This window comes from Nelumbo lutea, chromosome 2, assembly GCF_056320005.1.
Source record: "Nelumbo lutea isolate HS-2025 chromosome 2, American lotus-T2T, whole genome shotgun sequence".
Taxonomy (NCBI): Eukaryota; Viridiplantae; Streptophyta; class Magnoliopsida; order Proteales; family Nelumbonaceae; genus Nelumbo; species Nelumbo lutea.
Genome location: NC_142685.1, coordinates 93129746 through 93148288, shown reverse-complemented (window position 1 = coordinate 93148288; position 18543 = coordinate 93129746). Strand labels below are relative to the sequence as shown.

Sequence of the window (18543 nt, the reverse complement as noted above, 5' to 3'; positions counted from 1 at the left end):
AACCTTGCCTTCAGGGTAGGATGACGAAGTGGCCACTTAACGGTAAGCCTGAAAGATCTATAGGCACACTTGACCTTATACATACTGATGTATGTGGTCCCCTGAATGTTAGGACATGTAATCAACATGTTTATTTTATAACCTTTACCGATGATTATTCTCGGTATGGTTACGTGTACCTAATGAGACATGAGTCTGAATCCTTTAAAAAGTTCAAGGAGTTCAGACAAGAAGTCGAGAAATAGTTAGGGAGAGAAATAAAGCCCTTCGGTCGTATCAAGGTGGTGCATATCTCTCTGATGAATTCATTGACTACTTAAAGGACAATGGGATAGTATCACAATTAGCCCCTCCTGCTACACCACAGTTAAGCGATGTGTCAGAGAGGAGGAACCGAACCCTATTGGATATGGTTCGATCACTTCTCGTCCACTCAGAATTACCTACATTCTTTTGGGGATATGCATTGGAGACTGTGAGTTACGTGCTGAACCGAGTTCCAAAGACTCCCTATGAACTTTGGACCGGTAAGAAACTAAGTGTGAGACACTTGAAGATTTGGGGTTGTTTGGCACATGTTAAAAGAACTAGTATTGACAAATTAGAATCTAAGACCAGTCGTTGCCTATTTATAGGTTACCCCAAAGGCTCTATAGGTTACATTTTCTATGATCCAAAAGAACAAAAGCTATTTTGTAGTCAAAATGCCTGTTTCCTAGAAGAAGATTACATCTTAGAGAATCTTCAACAAGAAGTTGTTTAGATGAGGAAAGCTTAGGAGTAGTGGGAGATGTCCCACAAGCTTTGGTTACTCAACCTAGAAGGTCTACCTGGGTATCCAGGCCTCCAGTTCGTTACGGTATGACCAAGAAAGTTATTTGGTGGAAGCCACAACAAGTGAGAAGGATCCCACGACTTATGCGGAAGCTATGTTGGACATAGATTCCTTGAAGTGGGTAGATGCCATGAAAGCCGAGATGGACTTGATGGAGACCAACAAGGTCTGGACTCTTGTAGACCCACCCTCTGGGGTGAAAGCAATTGGTTGCAAGTGAATTTACAAGAGGAAGAAGGGCCCAGATGGTAACATTGAGACCTATAAAGATTGTCTCATGGCGAAAGGGTATACTCAGAAGGAGGGAATCGACTATGAGGATACATTTTCGCCAATGGCTATGCTAAAGTCTATTAGGATCTTGTTAGCTGTAGCAACATACCATAACTACAAGATTTGGCAAATGGATGTCAAAATCACATTCCTGAATGGAGATCTTGTTAGTTTGGTTTTGTTTTAGGAATGATCATTGAAAATGCAGTTTTGTAAAATATGAAATACAATTCCCAGACGGGAGAAAGAGAAATATTTGAAATTTCGCCTAACCTTCTACAAGGTTCGGTCATCCATATGATTGGATATCTCATCCCTTCACCTCTAATTTGTCTCTAATCTTTGGAGTGGACGACGGTATTAAGATGTGATGAAAATTGAGAGTTAAAATTAGGGTAGATGACGGTTTGGCTATGAATCGCCATTTTCGGATCTATCTCCATCAGCGACATAGGCTACGTAGGTTTTTTTAAGTGATCCGCCCGCAATAGTAGGAAACCGAAAACCCTTATCTCTCAACGCAGCGATGACGGGGCAATCCCTCCACCTCTGACCCCTCATCCCTCGTTGTTTTCTCACTGTTTATTGTCTTCTGCAAAAAGAAATTGGTGGCGGAAAGATAAAACAATGACTACCCAAAAACTGCCATTGTGATCTCAAGACTCTACATCTATTTTCATTTTATTTCTTCTTTATTATTTTTTTTCATCCCCTGTTTTCGTCCTTCTTCGTTCATGCCGCTGCAACTCTTGAAAGCGACACAGTCCTGCCTCTCAGTTGCTTTCTTTCTTGCTTTATCTAACTCATTTTTCCATCCCGATCCCCCTGTTCAAAGATGATTGGGTCCTCAAATGGATTGGGGTAGAACCCCAAGATCTCTATTGTTCACCTTCCGGCTCTCACCACCGAACAATGGCGATTTAAGCGAATCCTCTCTCGACGTCGGCTTTGACAAAATCTCTGGGTTTGATGACACTTGTCTACCATTATCATGGAATCTCGGCCACAACAAGGAGGTGAGTCACTTCTTTCCTTTCTTCTTCTCTTCGTTCATTTAGTTATATTTTATTCGAAGTTCCTCTGCAACGCCAACAAATTGGTCTGTCGGTGTTATCTAGTTTCATATGTTTATTTTTCATTTCTCTTTTGGAAGACTGTTTGACATTTGCTCTGTATATCTTCCGTTCGTTATTTCTTTAGCATTTGTTGGTCTAGGGACGAAAAAAGAGGATCTTTGATTGATTGGTGCTATTGAAATCTTCTAAAATATTGTGGGGTTATGATTTTAGATTTGCAACTAATAAATGGATAAATGCGAACACTCTGTGAAGTTTATTTGTTTTTAAATGGAATAATGTAAGGTTTGGCTATTTTAATTTTGATTGATGATAGAAATTACTTTGATTGATTTAATGTATTTTTGTTTATTGTGCTGTTTTGCTTTTGCCAAGACGTCCTTACACATGTTTTAGCACAAAAAAAAAAAAAAAAAAAAAAACTTATTTGGGTTCTTTTGTTTTATGCAATATAATAAATAACTAAATATCCTGATTTTTTTTAAATGAATAAATAAATAAATAAATAAATGGTTCATGAATGCACTAGGGGGCCTAAGTGCCCTAACGATATGCTTAGATGCGCCCAGCTCAAACTAAACAAACCTGTATTATATATATCTGGGTTATAGACCTCCAAAGATACATGTTGTTTAGCACAAGCAGGTTAATGCGTATATCATCATCTTGTGTTTAGAATTTAACCAACATTAGACAACTGTCTTTTTTTTTTTTTCTCTACCTCTACTTCTTGTTGCAGAACTTAATGTCATGAAAATCTTGTACAACCTTTCTCCTTCAAATGATTATTACATTTGTTACTTTCCAAATATTTGATGGACCCAGCCAAGTTAAAATGAGGGGTACCTAGATTATTGTAGTATTTTAAGCCTTTTAAAATAATAAAGTTTTTCATGTTCCCAATAAGAAAAAAAGAAAAGAAAAATTGGGTCTTGATTTCGGTTCTCTTGGAAAGAGTATACAGCTTGGATAGATTATGTCTTCGATGTTAATAAAGCTTGTTAGCTGGTAAAAAAAACAAAGAAAAAGTTCAGTAATCAATATCAATTATAAGATAATAAAATTAATTCAGTAAATGATTTAATAGGAGTTTTTACACGATATCCACAAGATTAAAAAAAAAAAAGAGCTTTCTTGGTCCAATATTAAACACGTCCAAACACAAGAGATTGAAAGCCCTACCTTTTTTTCTTTATCAGAATTAATTTGAATAAATACAAAGAAAATGTGCTTATCATCCCTCATATTTAAGGAAGAAAAAAAAAAAGATTCTAGAGTTATTTTAAAATTTTATTGTTAGATGTTTCTATACATTGGGTAATTAGTTCTGGTCACCTAGAAGTTAAGGAATTATAGTGTGTATTATTCCTCCTCCCCTTGAAACCTGAACCTTGTCAATGGCTCAAACAAAGCAATCTGCTCTAGTAAAACAAAAGACAAATAATAATAATATTTATTATACATGATTTGGAAAACATGCATTGGCATTTTAACAAAGATTTTTTTTTTCCTTTTTCTTTTTCCAAAATCATTCCCAAAACACACTATTTAGCATGGTGTCTCTGTTACATAGTTACTTCTCAAAAGGTACTTTCAATATTGGCTCTTAAAATATATTATTTGGCTTTTATGGCTGTTGTTGATTTATTGGGTTGTTTGGATGGTGGACTTTTATTATTGAGATGGGAGAATCTCTCTCCTTAGGACCTTATCTATGTGTAAGCTGGTCTCTCTCTTTTCCTAATAAAATTTTGTTAAAGAAGGAAAAAGAGGAAGAAAAGAATTACTGATGGCTTGCAACTGCTGTCTTGGGGTGTCATTATATATTGGTTAAACAAACCTTAGCCATTATGTGCAGTTCATCCGGACTACTCGGCTACAATAGAATGTTTTTTACAAGTCTGGTGGCATCGTCCTTTATTCTAAGTGGCTAATGATGTAACGTTGGAGGACCTTGTATTTTGGGCCTGGTGTCTCTTTGATTTCCGTACTTTAAAATGTGATGATTTAGCACTCAATTTAGTACCTACTATTAATCAGATCGTTAACTAATCGTTAATGTGGAATTTGAAAAGATATAAATGCCTTTCTAGTGTCATCTAGTTCTCTTTATCAACCATCCAAATATTGATAAAAATTGAACAGTTTTAAATCTGTCTCTTCTATTTCGCCGATCCTATTTTCTATAATAGAAGAAGTAAGAATTTGCGACTTTTCACTTTTATCAATATTTGGACGGTTGATAAAGAGAATTAGATGACAATCGAATGGCATTTGTGTCTTTTCAAATGCCACTTAACGGTTGGTTAACGGACTGGTTAACAACAGGTGATGGATTGACACATTTTGAAAGTTCGGGTACTAAATTGTCACATTTTAAAGTTTGGGGGCCAAAGTGACACCAGGCCCAAAGTAATTGGGAATTTTTCCAAAAAAAAAAATAAAAAAAAGGATCTAATATTGGCAGTTTTTTTACATTTTAAAAGGGTCAAGATTGAAGTCTTTCAATGGGTAACAAATGGGATTGGGATTGGGGTCGGGGTGTCAATTAAACTGGATTTGGGCCAATCCAATGTGAGTCCATTACAAATGTACCAGGTCCAGTTGTATCCAATAAATATTTTGAATTGGTCCAATTCAATGTCTGGACCATTCAATATGTTCAAATTCATTTTAATTTGGATTGATTGGCTTAATCCAACCCAATCTACTATAAATTTATTATCAACGGATCAGGTCCAATCCAATCTAATAATTATTTTGGATCGGATTGTTCCAATCCAATATATTTTGTTGGTCCGTCTAATCCGTCCAAATTGGTTTTGGACTGGACGGAGACCAGTCCATGGACACCCTTAGATGGGAAGTATTGTATCCATTTCCAAAAGCAGTCGGCGTCTTCAACCAACCTTTTCCTACCGTCCTTATTAAACCAATGATAAAATGACACCTGCCCTCAAAAATGTATCACACCCCTCACTCGTGCCATTACTAGTGGAATCTCTTTCCCTGACTAGACTTAGAATTGCTCATCAAATTTTGATAAAAAAATGAAAAATTCTTAGAATCGGAATTCACCACTCACTATTAAGCCAAATGTGGATAGATCATTAACACTATCTCTAACTTTATTGTGCTCGAAATTAGAGGCATAGTCTTAAGGTGTGTCTAGACCAACTTTAACCTTGTAACTTCTTTGATCATCTGTCAGTATTTGTAACTTGAATAGCTGCAATTCTTTGATCTGTTGTGCTTAGTTATTTTATGTGAGCTGCATTTCTGTAAATCGTTGGGACCCACTTTTGATTGGAATCAGGTAGTTCAGATTAAATCAAAATGGATTTCCATCAATAAACCATAGCCTTGCAGATGTTTATTCTCTTAAATTTTGGAAAGCTTTTCTAGTTGAATTAAGATGGCCCTCTCCATAATTTCCTACCTTTGCATCCCAACTTACTTATCTTCATTGTCCTTTAATTTACCTTAAACCATCTAATCGTTCCTCCTGTATCTTCTTCTTCTTCCAAACTATGCCCAATAAACCCTAGTAGCAACCTCTACAATCCCTTAGGTTGTATTTGGTTGCAATGAAAATAAATTTGCACTGATGCAGAATTATTGCAGTGCAAATAATTTGAGTGTAAATTTTGATTTATTTTTGTTTCAAATTTTTAGTTTATTTTGTTTAATTGCAATACAAATAAAGCAAGTTAAGGTATGAAGCAGAAAATTTAAAACAAAACTCAAAACAAAATTAAACGAGAATTTATATTTTCTTTTCATTTGCACTCCCTTGCATGTGTACTAGTGCAAATAAAATTTTACTGCAACCAAACACAGCCTTGATAATAAACAATTTTCGCACACCTCTGATATATTACCATTACTGATTGAGAAGCTACACCCAATCATTTCTTGTGGATCAAATCTGTATGCAGCTCAAAAGGCTAAGAAAATAGAATAGTACATTGCCAAATTGGATTTCTTAGAATATCGATTAAATTGTTTGACAGAATACCTTTTGTTGAGAGATCCGCTTAGGCCGGCTGTTGCATTGGGAATATTTCCGTACTCATCCTTGCACTGACTAAAACAGACTTCTTTGTTGTCATTATGAATATCAGTGACGTCATATGCATCTAGGACAGGTGTTATTTTATCATTACGTTAACAGAAGGACAGAAACTTTGGCGGTTGGGCGCCAACAGTCTATGCTGTTAAATGTTTTTGGACCGGATATGTTCACCAATTCATGTCCATCTCTATGTTTTTTGGTCAAAAGGGGTAATTATAATTTTATAAATTATTATTATTATATAAATATAAATTATTTATTATATATTTATGTATATATATGTATATATATAATAAAATAATATTTATTTATTATATTAGGCTTGACCTCAACTTGAAACTCAGTTTAAATCCAACTGAACTGAACTTTTTACAAGCAAAATTCGAATAGCTCATGAGAAATTCAACTCATGGCCACACCTAATCTTAACCTAAAATGTTGTCAACAGCCAAAGTTTTTCGGAAGAATGTATTCATTTGCTTTAAGAATTTATGTTAGAAGTTTAATAAGATGCTTTTCTAAAGAGAAAAAACATTTAAGAAAATGTGTGTATTGTGAAGTGAATAGGGAAGCTAGAGATGGCAGTACATTTGGCGTAAAGGTTAGAGATTTGAGTTTCTAGGTATACTTTAAAATGAATTGATTGAAATCATAAAAAAGATACTTTAGAAAAGATTAGGGGTCCGTTTGGCAAGTCTTTTTGAGAAGATCTTCTCGTAGCTCTGACAGTCAATAGATGTATTGAACTTTTGACATAAGATCTGGGCAGCCCGAAGACCATTTGGCAGACACGCATCTTTCCATGCATTGTTTCGGGTCTTTCCATATGAGACTAAAACGCAGAAGACGTAGGAAGCTTCATTTGGAGTTTCCCGAAATCAGCCCAAAATGGGCTTCCCGTGTCTTTTCGGTACCCTATCTTTTGGCAGCGAGATCTTCCACGTGCCAAACGGGAATAGACTGATTTTCGGTCTTCCCAGCTTGTAAGCAGCCGAAAGACTGCACAGAAAGACATGCCAAATGGGACCCTAGATAACATAGGATGTAGTGTATGTACTAACAACTAAATAACCCTTTCACTAGATTGTTTGACGGAAAAAAAAAAACAAAAAACAACAGCCTCATCAGCAAAATTATATTGTTGAGGTGACAATTGTTTTTGTTTTCAAAAACAAAAATAACCATGTTGTCTAACACTCTATCTAAAGTGATGTTTCTAAACTTTTAATACCACGCTTAAGAATTGGGATAGAGCATTTTCCCATAAATAACAACACACAAACATAGGAAATGTTCCCAATGTGTAAATGGGACATATTGTGAGGTTGGTGCGAGGAGCGCTCTCGGAGAAGCAGATCCAAACTCCATGCTTAATTCGTTCAACCATAGTATTTCACTCATACTAGTAAACTATAGAGAAAATTCTAGATTAGTACCTTGTACTTTGGGTCTAGTGCCACTTTGGTCCCTGAACTTTAACCAACACGTTAACCAGACTCCGTGGTTAACCAATACGTTAACTAGTCGTTATGTGTCATTTGAAAAGATACAAATACCCTTTGAGTGTCATTTAATTCTCTTTATCAACCATCAAAATGTTGACAAAACATGAACGGTCCCAAATCCTTGCTTCTTCTGTTAAAGAATGTTGGGGTCACTAGAATGCCCATTGAGACGTAACCCCAACTTTCTTGAATAGAAGATGCAAGGATTTGAGATTGTTCATATTTTATCAACATGTGGGTGGTTGATAAAGAAAATTAGATGACACTCAATGGGTATTTGTGTCTTTTCAAATGTCACTTAATAGCTGGTTAACGAATTACTTAACAACAGGTACTAGATTGATACATTTTGAAAGTTTAGGTATTGAATTGTTGTGTTTTAAAATTTGGGGACCAAAGTGAGACTAGGCCCAAAGTACATGATACTAATCTATAATTTTCCCTAAATTATATAAACAAACAGCTAGCTTGGTGTCTTTAGATGGATCTTAATCACTTTTGTTACTTTCACTTAACCCCAATTCTACACATTCCTTTACTCAGAACCATCCAATGTATTTCACGATCATCCACTATTTGTAAAATTCTCCCCAATTTCATATAACTTTACGCTTTCCCACTTCTACTTGCCATTCTCTATAAAACCCTGTTTAAAATGGATATATCTTGAAAATACAAACACCCACTCACTCAGAGAGAGAAAGAGCAGATTACTTGGCATTAGACTTAAGACAACTTCAAACGACAACCATTCGACATAATTTGTGAGTTGTTTTCAATTCTCTTTCTCCCCACTCTCATTTTGGTTTGTTTGATTAATTTGAATATTGTTATTATTAGAAGGGGTTTCCTGGCGATCTGCTTAATTCTCTCTCCAATTGTTTTGTATGTGTGTGTGTTTTTCTCATTTTCTTTGTTATGCCTATTATGCTTTAAACAGATCCGGTATTTTTGTTCTCTATGCAAGTTTCCTCAGGCTGAGTTTGGAAGAAGTATAAATGCAAATATATAGAGTGCAAAGCCTTATATTTTGTATTATTTTATATGTATTTATACTGTACATATTTGCATTTGTACTCTTTCCAAATTGAGCCTTAATTTTTCCATGTTAAGGGATAATATGGATATCCTCTGTAATATCAAAATTTCTGGGTGGTATTAGTTTTCTTTCAGTTTTTGTTACCATGTTGTTTCTGTGGGATGGATTTGGTATTTGGGTATTTTAATATTATTGAACATTTTCTACTCAGAATGCTTTTGATAGTAAAAAAAAATGGCAAATCATTACAAGAATTGATTTGGGCATGATATCAATTAATCTAGAGGTTGGCCAATCTGATGTTGGGTCATTAGAAGGATTATTCCACATGCTTAACTGTAATGGGTGAGATTTAATAAGCTGATTTGCAAACTTTTTACATGTTATTATTATTATTATTTGTTGTTACACAAATTCTTCTAAAATTACACTTTTCTTTGGATTTATGCTGATAAGGCTCATTTTGATTGCAGTGTAATTTCATTGATTTTGTCTTATTTGTTTGTAAGAAGTAAAATAAGCAGTAGAATGATGTCTAGGAATGAGGTAGGAAGCCAAATGATTTGGCCCCCACATTATATGAGACAGAGAGGAAACTGAGGTAGGTGGAACATAGCAGGTTTGTGCCGTGCTAGCCATGCCACAAATCTGGGCCAGACCATGGGCTTGAGCTAAGCCCAGTGAGGTCTTTTATTGTTTTGTTATTTTTTTCCATTTTTCTAATTGAAAATGACAAAAGATTTGGGAAAATAAAAATTTAACAAAACAAAAAATAGACAACAAATTGAAAAGAAAACTTCAAGAAATTTATTTAGTTTCAATTTAATTAATACAAAGTAAAAATTAAATAAACTGAGAAAAATATACAATGGAGTAGAAATAAAATATGAAATTAATAAAATTCAAAATAAAAAAATTATTGTGGTATTGAAAAATCACAAATAACTTTTAAAAATTTGAAAAACGAAATTTACAATAATTTTAAAAATGTCCTACAACTATTGAGTACAAAAAACATTGACATCATTATTTTCATTAACTTCAAGTTCCACCTCCTCCATTGCCATGACTTTAATTTGCATCATTTGCTTTTAGTGAACTATCAGTTGATGTATCATGCCTCCCCTAACATATACACATATCTAGCCTTTCATCATTTATGTAGTTTCTATTGTTGTCACCCTAGTACCTTAAATAAAACAAGACTTTGATGGTAGCAAGCATTGAATAAATTTTCCACGTTTTTTTTCCATCGGGATAAAATATCAAAATCATTTAATTCTTTAGAGCTCAAGGAATATATAAAATTACTAAAATGAACTTGTAAATAAAAATGAAGTTCGATAAATGAGCTTAATGATGAAGTGATAGTAGATTGTTCCCTTTTATTTGTTAGTGACCAAACTCTATCTATTCCCCTACTAGAACTAGCGGTTCTCGTTGTGAAGGTTGTATACATTCTCCTATATCCTAATAATTAATATTCATATAGATTGTACATCTCAAAAAGAAATTATTAATTTCATCTTTTTTGTTTCAATTTCACTTTTCATATTTTCATAATAAAAATTAAGTAAAACATCTAAACCATTTTTTTTCAATCCTTAGATCTAATATTGTAGCTAAGTAATATAGAACAAAAATATATTCCTAATACTTTTCAAATTTAACTTAGATTACATTAATAATATTTAGAAATTGTAAATTATTTCTATATTTTGGAAAACATTAACTAAATATAAATAATTGATTAACTAAAATATAAGAAGTTGGGCAATAAACACCTGCATTAATTGTATCCTAAAAAATTATTAAAAAACTTTTACACAAACAACAATTTTGCAATCATCATCGGCTATAAAATCTCAGGCATTTTCTCATTATAGAAATTAGTAAGAATGTATTTATATGAAATACAACTCTCTGACATAGAATATGTGAAATTCCACCTTTATTTCATGTCTAATAGAGAAATTCTATATTTTAGATTATATTTTTGACATAAATATTTAAATTCTTATTTTCTTATTTTAAAACTTTTAATATACATAATATAATTTCTAATTTTAGAAATGTGAGGAAAAATAATATTTGAAACATCTTATACAAATAAATTTAATATATAACATGCACATATAATATGAAATAACTTACCATTTAAACATAGCTTTAATTGAGATTTTAAAATATGTATTGTTGAATTATTATTATTAGCATTATTATAAAAACTAATAGAAAATTAAAAACTTTATTTTCAATTCCATAAGTATATAAAGTACTTAATATTACTAGTAGGAATTGCTAGGCCAATATGTGACCATTCAAGTCTTGTAAAACTTAAATTATTTTTTACAAAAGCTAATTTTCTTCAATAAAATGTTCTTTAACACAAATATAACTAAGTACTTTATATACTAGGCAGTTCGCCCCTAGGTAGTTCTCCACCAAGCAGTTCGCCAGTAGGCAGTTCACCACCAAGTAGCTCATCACTAAGGCACGCCACCACCAGGTCAAATGACAAGGTACTTAGCCAAAAAATTTTACATCACAAAACATTGGTACGTGGCCGAAAACGGTTACATCAAAAACCACTCTTACAATTCATGTAAACAACATTTTTGCCTTCCCCTTAAGTGTTTTTAAAGTAAACATTTCTTAGACCTAGCTAGTCTTTATCTTTCCACTCCTAATAAGAGTAGTAGGGATGGCTTTGGCGGCATTAGCCATAGAACCACTAGCACCCATAAAAGTGTTGGCACATTGTGACTAGAATCCTCAAAGCCAAATATGTTGGGGAAAGGATTTTGAGAGGAATTGTCCATTTAAAAAAATATATATAATATTAACTCGTAAAAAATAATAATTAATTGCAACATATCCATCCATCGGTCTGGAATCTCAACTTAATTTCAATTGATAAAGCTTCTAAGCATCCCAAATTGCTAATTTGAGATACTTAAGCAAGCATTTTTCTTGTTGAAAATTAAATAAAGTTGAGAATTAAGGACTAGGGAGAAAGAGATTGAGAGAAGATAAAAGTGTACCAGAGAGAGTGAGAATTAGCTAGTGTGATGAGAATGAATGCAGGTAACAATATTTAATTATAGGAGTTGGAATTAATTCAATTGATGATCAAGATACCCTTAGAAAATAGTTGTTTTATAACTATTGAGAGGGATATTTTAGTCTTTCAAAAATTTAACTATCACTTACTAAAATGCCCCCCAAACTAGTTGCTATATAGTAAATGGAGAGTATTATTATCACTTTTACTCCTTCAAAACAAAATACACAAATACACTTCAAACTAATTATTTATAGTTATTGGAGGTACTCATGCCATGCCATTGAACCATCTAGATCGAATCATGTGCCTCAAAACCTAAACCTAACACAGGGTCCAATTGCTATATAGTTGACACTACCTATATCATGGGGCCGTATAGCTCTATGCAGAACCCTATAAAACGAAACAAAAACGCCAAATATTACTAACCTAATCAGTTAAACATCTTATTATATAGTATATACTGATTTATGTTTTGTGCTTTACAGCTTGTTATACTACTTTAGATAGCACTATGCTTCATTGTATTGAATGCATTGTGCTTCACTCTATGGCCCGTTCGTTTTCTCTTAACTCTTATCTCTTGAGAGGAATCTTTTAACTTTAAGAGAAAATTTGGTGTTCATTTAATTTCCTCTTATTTTTATTTCTTAAAATGCAATCATACAACTTTTTGTTTTCCAATGATACCCCAAAAAGATAAACAAAAATTCTCATATATAAGGTCAAAATGGATATTTGATCATTTTCAAAATTCAAAATTTAAAACAACATTCTTTGCATTCAGAGTTTAGAGGAAAGAAAAATTCATTAATACCAATATACCTCTTAATATAATTATTTCACTTTCAAATGTAAGACTTCAAAGCACACCAACAGGCCCTAATGCTTAGGCTATATAGATAAACATTTAATTATACTGAAATCTTCTCTCCATATTCATTGAAAACAGTAACTCTTTGTTATCTATGCACAAGACTATCTCTATCTTTCACTCATGCATGTTTATGAGTGCATGCAGCAAAACAATCATACTGCTACAATATCCTTTTATATCCTAACCATGTCACTACGCATAACATGGTAATATATTACCTTTTATATTTTATGCTTGCAAAACTGCAAACAGAGAATTTAGTTGATGTACCATGTATACATTAAATTAATTGGAATTAAGGATATACAAAGCTCCACCAAATTGCCAAATTACCAAACTCCCATCGAAAGATTTCATCCTGCAGTTCAAATTTCAAAGATTTTGCTCTGCACAATGGCGAAACTAACTTGAGCTTGCAGAATTTAGCCAACCAAGCAAACCCAGAATTTCGCTGTTCTAAATATAAAAGCATTGTTTGGATTAATGCAGGGACGTACACCTAATATTAACAAAGTTTGTACGTAGAAGCATTGACATGGACACTCGTCGCAATGACCTAGAAATTTTAATTGAATCCATAATGAAATGGAAGCCAGAATATAGCACTCGATTAAACACAGAGCGTCGAATAGGGAAGGTACCGAGCACATTACGAGATGTCGAAGGTAACAGGGTGGCCTATCTTCCCCAGGTGGTCTGCATCGGTCCTTATCACCATGGGAATTCTTATTTTCTGGAAATGGAGAAGAAGAATATAGGAATAGTATATATGTTAGTTTCAGAGAGTAAAACCGAAAAGAATAGATGGAAGCGGGTGGAAAAAACATCATCAGCACCGATTACACAATCCGGCATAAAAAAACTTATATGAGAAGGTGGAAAAGGAGGCAGAAAAAGCAAAGGGATGCCACAACGTTGAGGATTTTCCGCAAGAGTTGAAGAACAACGATGAACTGTTCAAACGTGTCATGTTCTTGGATGGTTGTTCTGTGGTCTATTTCATCTACTGTCTGATCAGTAATAAGCTCGATCAACGAGTGGGAGTTGAAAAATGAAGATATGTTTTCCATAGGAATTGACTTGTTTCTTTTGGAGAACCAAGTTCCTTTCTGTGTGCTCAATGCACTGATGACTGAAGCATTCCCTGAAGATGCAAGGGATGGAATTTTTGACAAATTCATTGAGAGAATGGACTGTTTCGACTTTGGGATCAGTCGACAAAGAGCATCCTGAGTTCCTCATCATCTCCTTGACCTTTTTCGGAATAAACTTGTCAGCCCAAGCACCGATCAGGGTAACAGATTTAGATCATTTGATTTTCATTACTTGATTGAACGTTTCTGGAGACGCTTTCAATCCCGTAGAAGAAGAAGGGATTCAACTCTTTGGAATTCAATCCGTTCAGCGGCCGAACTGAAAAAGGCGGGGATAAATTTCGAGAAGAGCACATCATTTAACTTGGAACATCTCCATTTCCAAACGGGCATTTCCTTTGGAAATTTGACACTTTTTCCCATTACCATTGATCGATCAACCCGAATTTTGTTTCTCAGCCTGTTGGCCTACGAAAGTTGTTTTCCTCAGGGTGATTCGCAAGTGGCTTCTTATCAATGTTTCATGTACTCACTCATTGATCACGCTGCTGGTGTAAAAGCGCTGAGATCAGATGGTGTGTACTCTTTAATCTTCTGGGCAGTGATGAAGATGCGACCAAAATGATCAATGACTTAGCCAAGAATCTGGTGGATCGTGGTGAATTTTCACATGTTACAGAGAAAATTAATAGATATACCCAACAAAAGTGGAGGGCCTGGATGGCTGAAATGTCCCACAAACATTTCAGTTCCCCTTGGAGTGTTATTGCATTATTCGTTGCAATATTAATCACCTTCCTCACCATCGTCCAGACCTACTATGCAGTTTTCCCTCGACAAGCAGAAGACTGCAAGAGGAGCTGCTAATTAATGGATTGTCTCGAGGGTAGCCCCCATGCATGCTTAACTTTTGTCTTGGGCCTAATGTAATGTAGCCACTTCTCCATTGTCATGGCTTCGATCGAGTCTTTCAATTGGTTTCTCTACTACCTCTTTCGCTGTATGTCATTCCAAGTGTTCATGGTTTGATTTCTTTGAACCTATAATTAAGCTTCATCATTAGTTAGTATGGCCAATATGCCATGGATTGAAAACTTGTAAATTTGAGTTGCTAATTACTATTGTGTGTTATTGTATGACTCAACTGAAGCCGCTGTATTTTCCATTTTACTAAAACACCCCGTATAGATTGCAATCTATTTACTTAATCATCATCTCACCGAGTGTTTGTTTTGTCTAAAAATAGTAACACCATTACCTAAAGTTAGTGAAAAATGTTTAAGGACATGGGCCCATTATTATTCCAAAAGTACTCCATAACACTTCTTTGTATAAAAAACAAAACTGAACAAATAGAGCCAAATAGAGTGGTAGTTCGTGTCTTGTTATGGGCAATATGGTATTTTCATTTGTATTTTCTTTTGATTAAATTTATTCAAATATACATTAGGGTCAAAATTGTCATTTTCCATAGGGTATTTTAGTAAAACGCGAACCATAAGATAGGTTTTAGTAAATCCATAAAACCATATGGGGTATTCTAGTAAATGGCCCTATTCATTGTGAAGTTTTCCAATTTAAATGTAATATTATGCAGTAGTGATTAGTACATAAATTAGCCTACATTTCTAAACTCATAAAAGTAGGAGTGGGAAAAAGTTGATTTTTCATGAGCTATTCGAGCTTGGATTTCGAGGTTTCATTTGAACTTAGTTTCGAGTGTAGCTTGAGCCCAATGAAGTTAAGTTTGTGAAGCTTACATGCCTAATCAAGCTTATATTATATATAATATTTTGGGTAAATTTCTTATACTACCCTTATGGCTTAGCTAATTGATTAAGTATACCCCTACAATTTGACTATTGTCTAACGCTACCCTTACTGTTTCTAATAATTGATTAGCTCTACCCTTATCATGATTAGCATCCGTTAATATTCTATCAAATCCCATACACACGTGACACCACGTGACATAATTTTTTTTTTTTTAACCCAACTTTACTATTCATCCCTCTCCCTCTCTTTCTTCTTCTTCTTCTTCTTCTTCCTCACAGTCTTCTTCCTTTGATGTCAAAGTATTAACTTCCATTGGAGTGAACAAGATCAATACCTATCTCCTTTGTAAGAGGCCAAAAAGATGAATTCCATACATTGCATAAAGAGGTGTTATCTCCTCCGAAATCAGTTGTATGGAAACGGGTACCCGCAATGGTGTGTTATCTCCATCCAAGAGAAGCAATCGGGTTGTCGGAAATTGTGAATTAGAATAAAAGTTGGGAGTATCCATTTAACCTTACGAACTGAACCTGCCGGATCCATTCAAAACACCGGCATGAACTTGACATCTTCATCCACGTTCCATGTTTAACCTTGACCCGTCGCAGGTATAACCGTTCTTGCCACCCAAATCTTTCTTACCGTCGCTTCTTAACGTTGTCTGCAACCACCTCTTTCACAATGTGTTTGACTTGGGTTGTAACCCATGAGGTACACTTGAGGATCAAAGGCTCTAAATAGGAGTAATCATCCCTGGGCTAGGATTTGCGAATTCTGAACAATGGGGTTTGAATGAACCAAGGATTTTAAAAATGATACGGAAACAGAACCGAGCCTGAGACCGTTTTTCAATTTGGTAGTTCAACTGTCCGGGTTGAATGATTCGACCTGTGATGTCATAAATCAATTAAAAATAAAAAAATATATTTATAAATAAAAAATAACATAAAATTAAATAAAGTACACAAAAAAATAGAAAACAAGACTATCTAAATACAAAAATAATAAAGTACAGAACACATAGAAAATACAAAAAATATAAAAAAAACACAAAAAAATAAAAAAAAATACATAAAAATTCTAAAAATACAAAAAAAATCAAAAAATAATACAGAAAAACAAAACTATCTAAATACAAAATTAATAAAGTACATAACACATAGAAAATAAAAAAAATCTAAATAAAAAAATCTAAAAAATACAGAAAAAACACAAAAATATAAAAAAAATACAGAAAAAATAAACATAAATTAGTATGTGTCGAGTCATACTCATACATGTGCAGAAAATACAAAACTCCAAAAAACTACAGAAAAACACAGAAATTTGTGAATAAATAGAAAAGAAAGAAAATTGCAAACAAATACAGAAAAATACAGAAAAAATACAGAAAAAACATAAAAAAAAGAAAGTAGAATGTTTTAGTGATGTGTTTAGTCATATGTTTGTATAAAATACAAAAAACAAATCCAATAAAAAGGGATTTTATCATTCTTTGACATCATCGTCATCCTTCTTTGACATAGCAAATAAGCAAGGAATTGAAAAAAAATAATAAAGCAAATTTAATTAAGCAAATGTGAGTATGTGAATCTTTGTAACCTATTAAGCAAAGAATTCAGAAAAAAAAATTAAGCAAGATTAATTAAACAAAGAATTAAGCAAAAAATTCAATGAATCAACTAAACTCACAAAAATTCAAAGAAGTAAGCATTTTATACCTTTAGGACCTTTACAGTTTCACTACCGGTAATGGTGGTGTGACAGTATTAAACTCACAAAAATCATCGCTGGTGGGCTCGGGCTTGGTCGCAGGTGATTGCCACTGCAACTATTACTACCGCTTCCAAGCTCCAGGTACCGCTGCAACTGTTACTACCACAACATGTTAGAAACCCCCGTCCACTGCTACAAAATCGTCAGCCGCCACTACAAGTCATTGATAAATAAAGTAGACTAAGACTTTAGAGGTTACTGCTGGACCTACTACAAGATTTACACTAACTGCCGTAGATGAAGGCATGTAGATATCTTCAATAATATCTCCATTCAAGAATGTGCTTTTGACATCCATTTGCCAAATCTCATAGTTATGGTATGCTGCTACAGCTAGCAAGATCTTAATAGACTTTAACATAGCCACCAATGAAAAGGTTTCCTCATAATCGATTCCTTCTTTCTGAGTGTACCCTTTCTCCACAAGAAAAGCTTTATAGGTCTCAATGTTACCATTTGGGCCCTTCTTCCTCCTGTAAATCCACATGCAACCAATTGCTTTCACCCTAGAGGGTGGGTCCATAAGAGTCCAAACCTTGTTGATCTCCATCGAGTCCATCTTGGCTTTCATAGCATCTACCCACTTCAGGGAATCTATGTCCAACATAGCTTCCACATAAGTCATGGGATCCTCCTCACTTGTCGTGGCTTCCACCAAGTAACTTTCTTGGTCATAACCGTAACGAACTGGAGGATTGGATACCTGGGTAGATCTCCTAGGTTGGTCATTATCTGGAGTTTGTAAGACATCTCCCAATACCCTTGAGCTCTCCTCATCAAGAACAACTTCCTAACGATGATTGTTAAGAATGTAATCTTCTTCCATGAAATGGGCATTTTGACTACAGAACACCTTCTGCTCTCCTGGCTCATAGAATAAATACCCTATAGAGCCTTCGGGGAAACCTACAAATAGGCAACGACTGGTCTTAGATTCTAATTTGTCAGCACTTGTTCTCTTAACATGTGCTAGACAACCCCAAATCATCAAGTCTTACACTTGGTTTTTTACCGGTCCAAAACTCATAGGGAGTCTTCGGAACAGATTTGGTTGTAACCCAGTTCAACACGTATATTGCAGCCTCTAATGCATAACCCCAAAAGGATGTAGGTAATTCCGAGTTTATGAGAAGTGATCAGACCATATCTA

The 18543-nt window shown here is 34.2% G+C and overlaps 1 pseudogene across 1 annotated transcript; it reads left to right on the top strand.

Annotated features, from left to right (window-relative positions):
• The first annotated feature begins 1540 nt into the window (after positions 1 to 1540).
• On the top strand, positions 1541 to 14987 carry LOC148871992 (UPF0481 protein At3g47200-like; annotated as a pseudogene). Its single transcript, XR_016106693.1, has 2 exons — positions 1541 to 2124; positions 13237 to 14987. The product of XR_016106693.1 is annotated as a UPF0481 protein At3g47200-like (transcript).
• The last annotated feature ends 3556 nt before the right edge of the window (positions 14988 to 18543 follow it).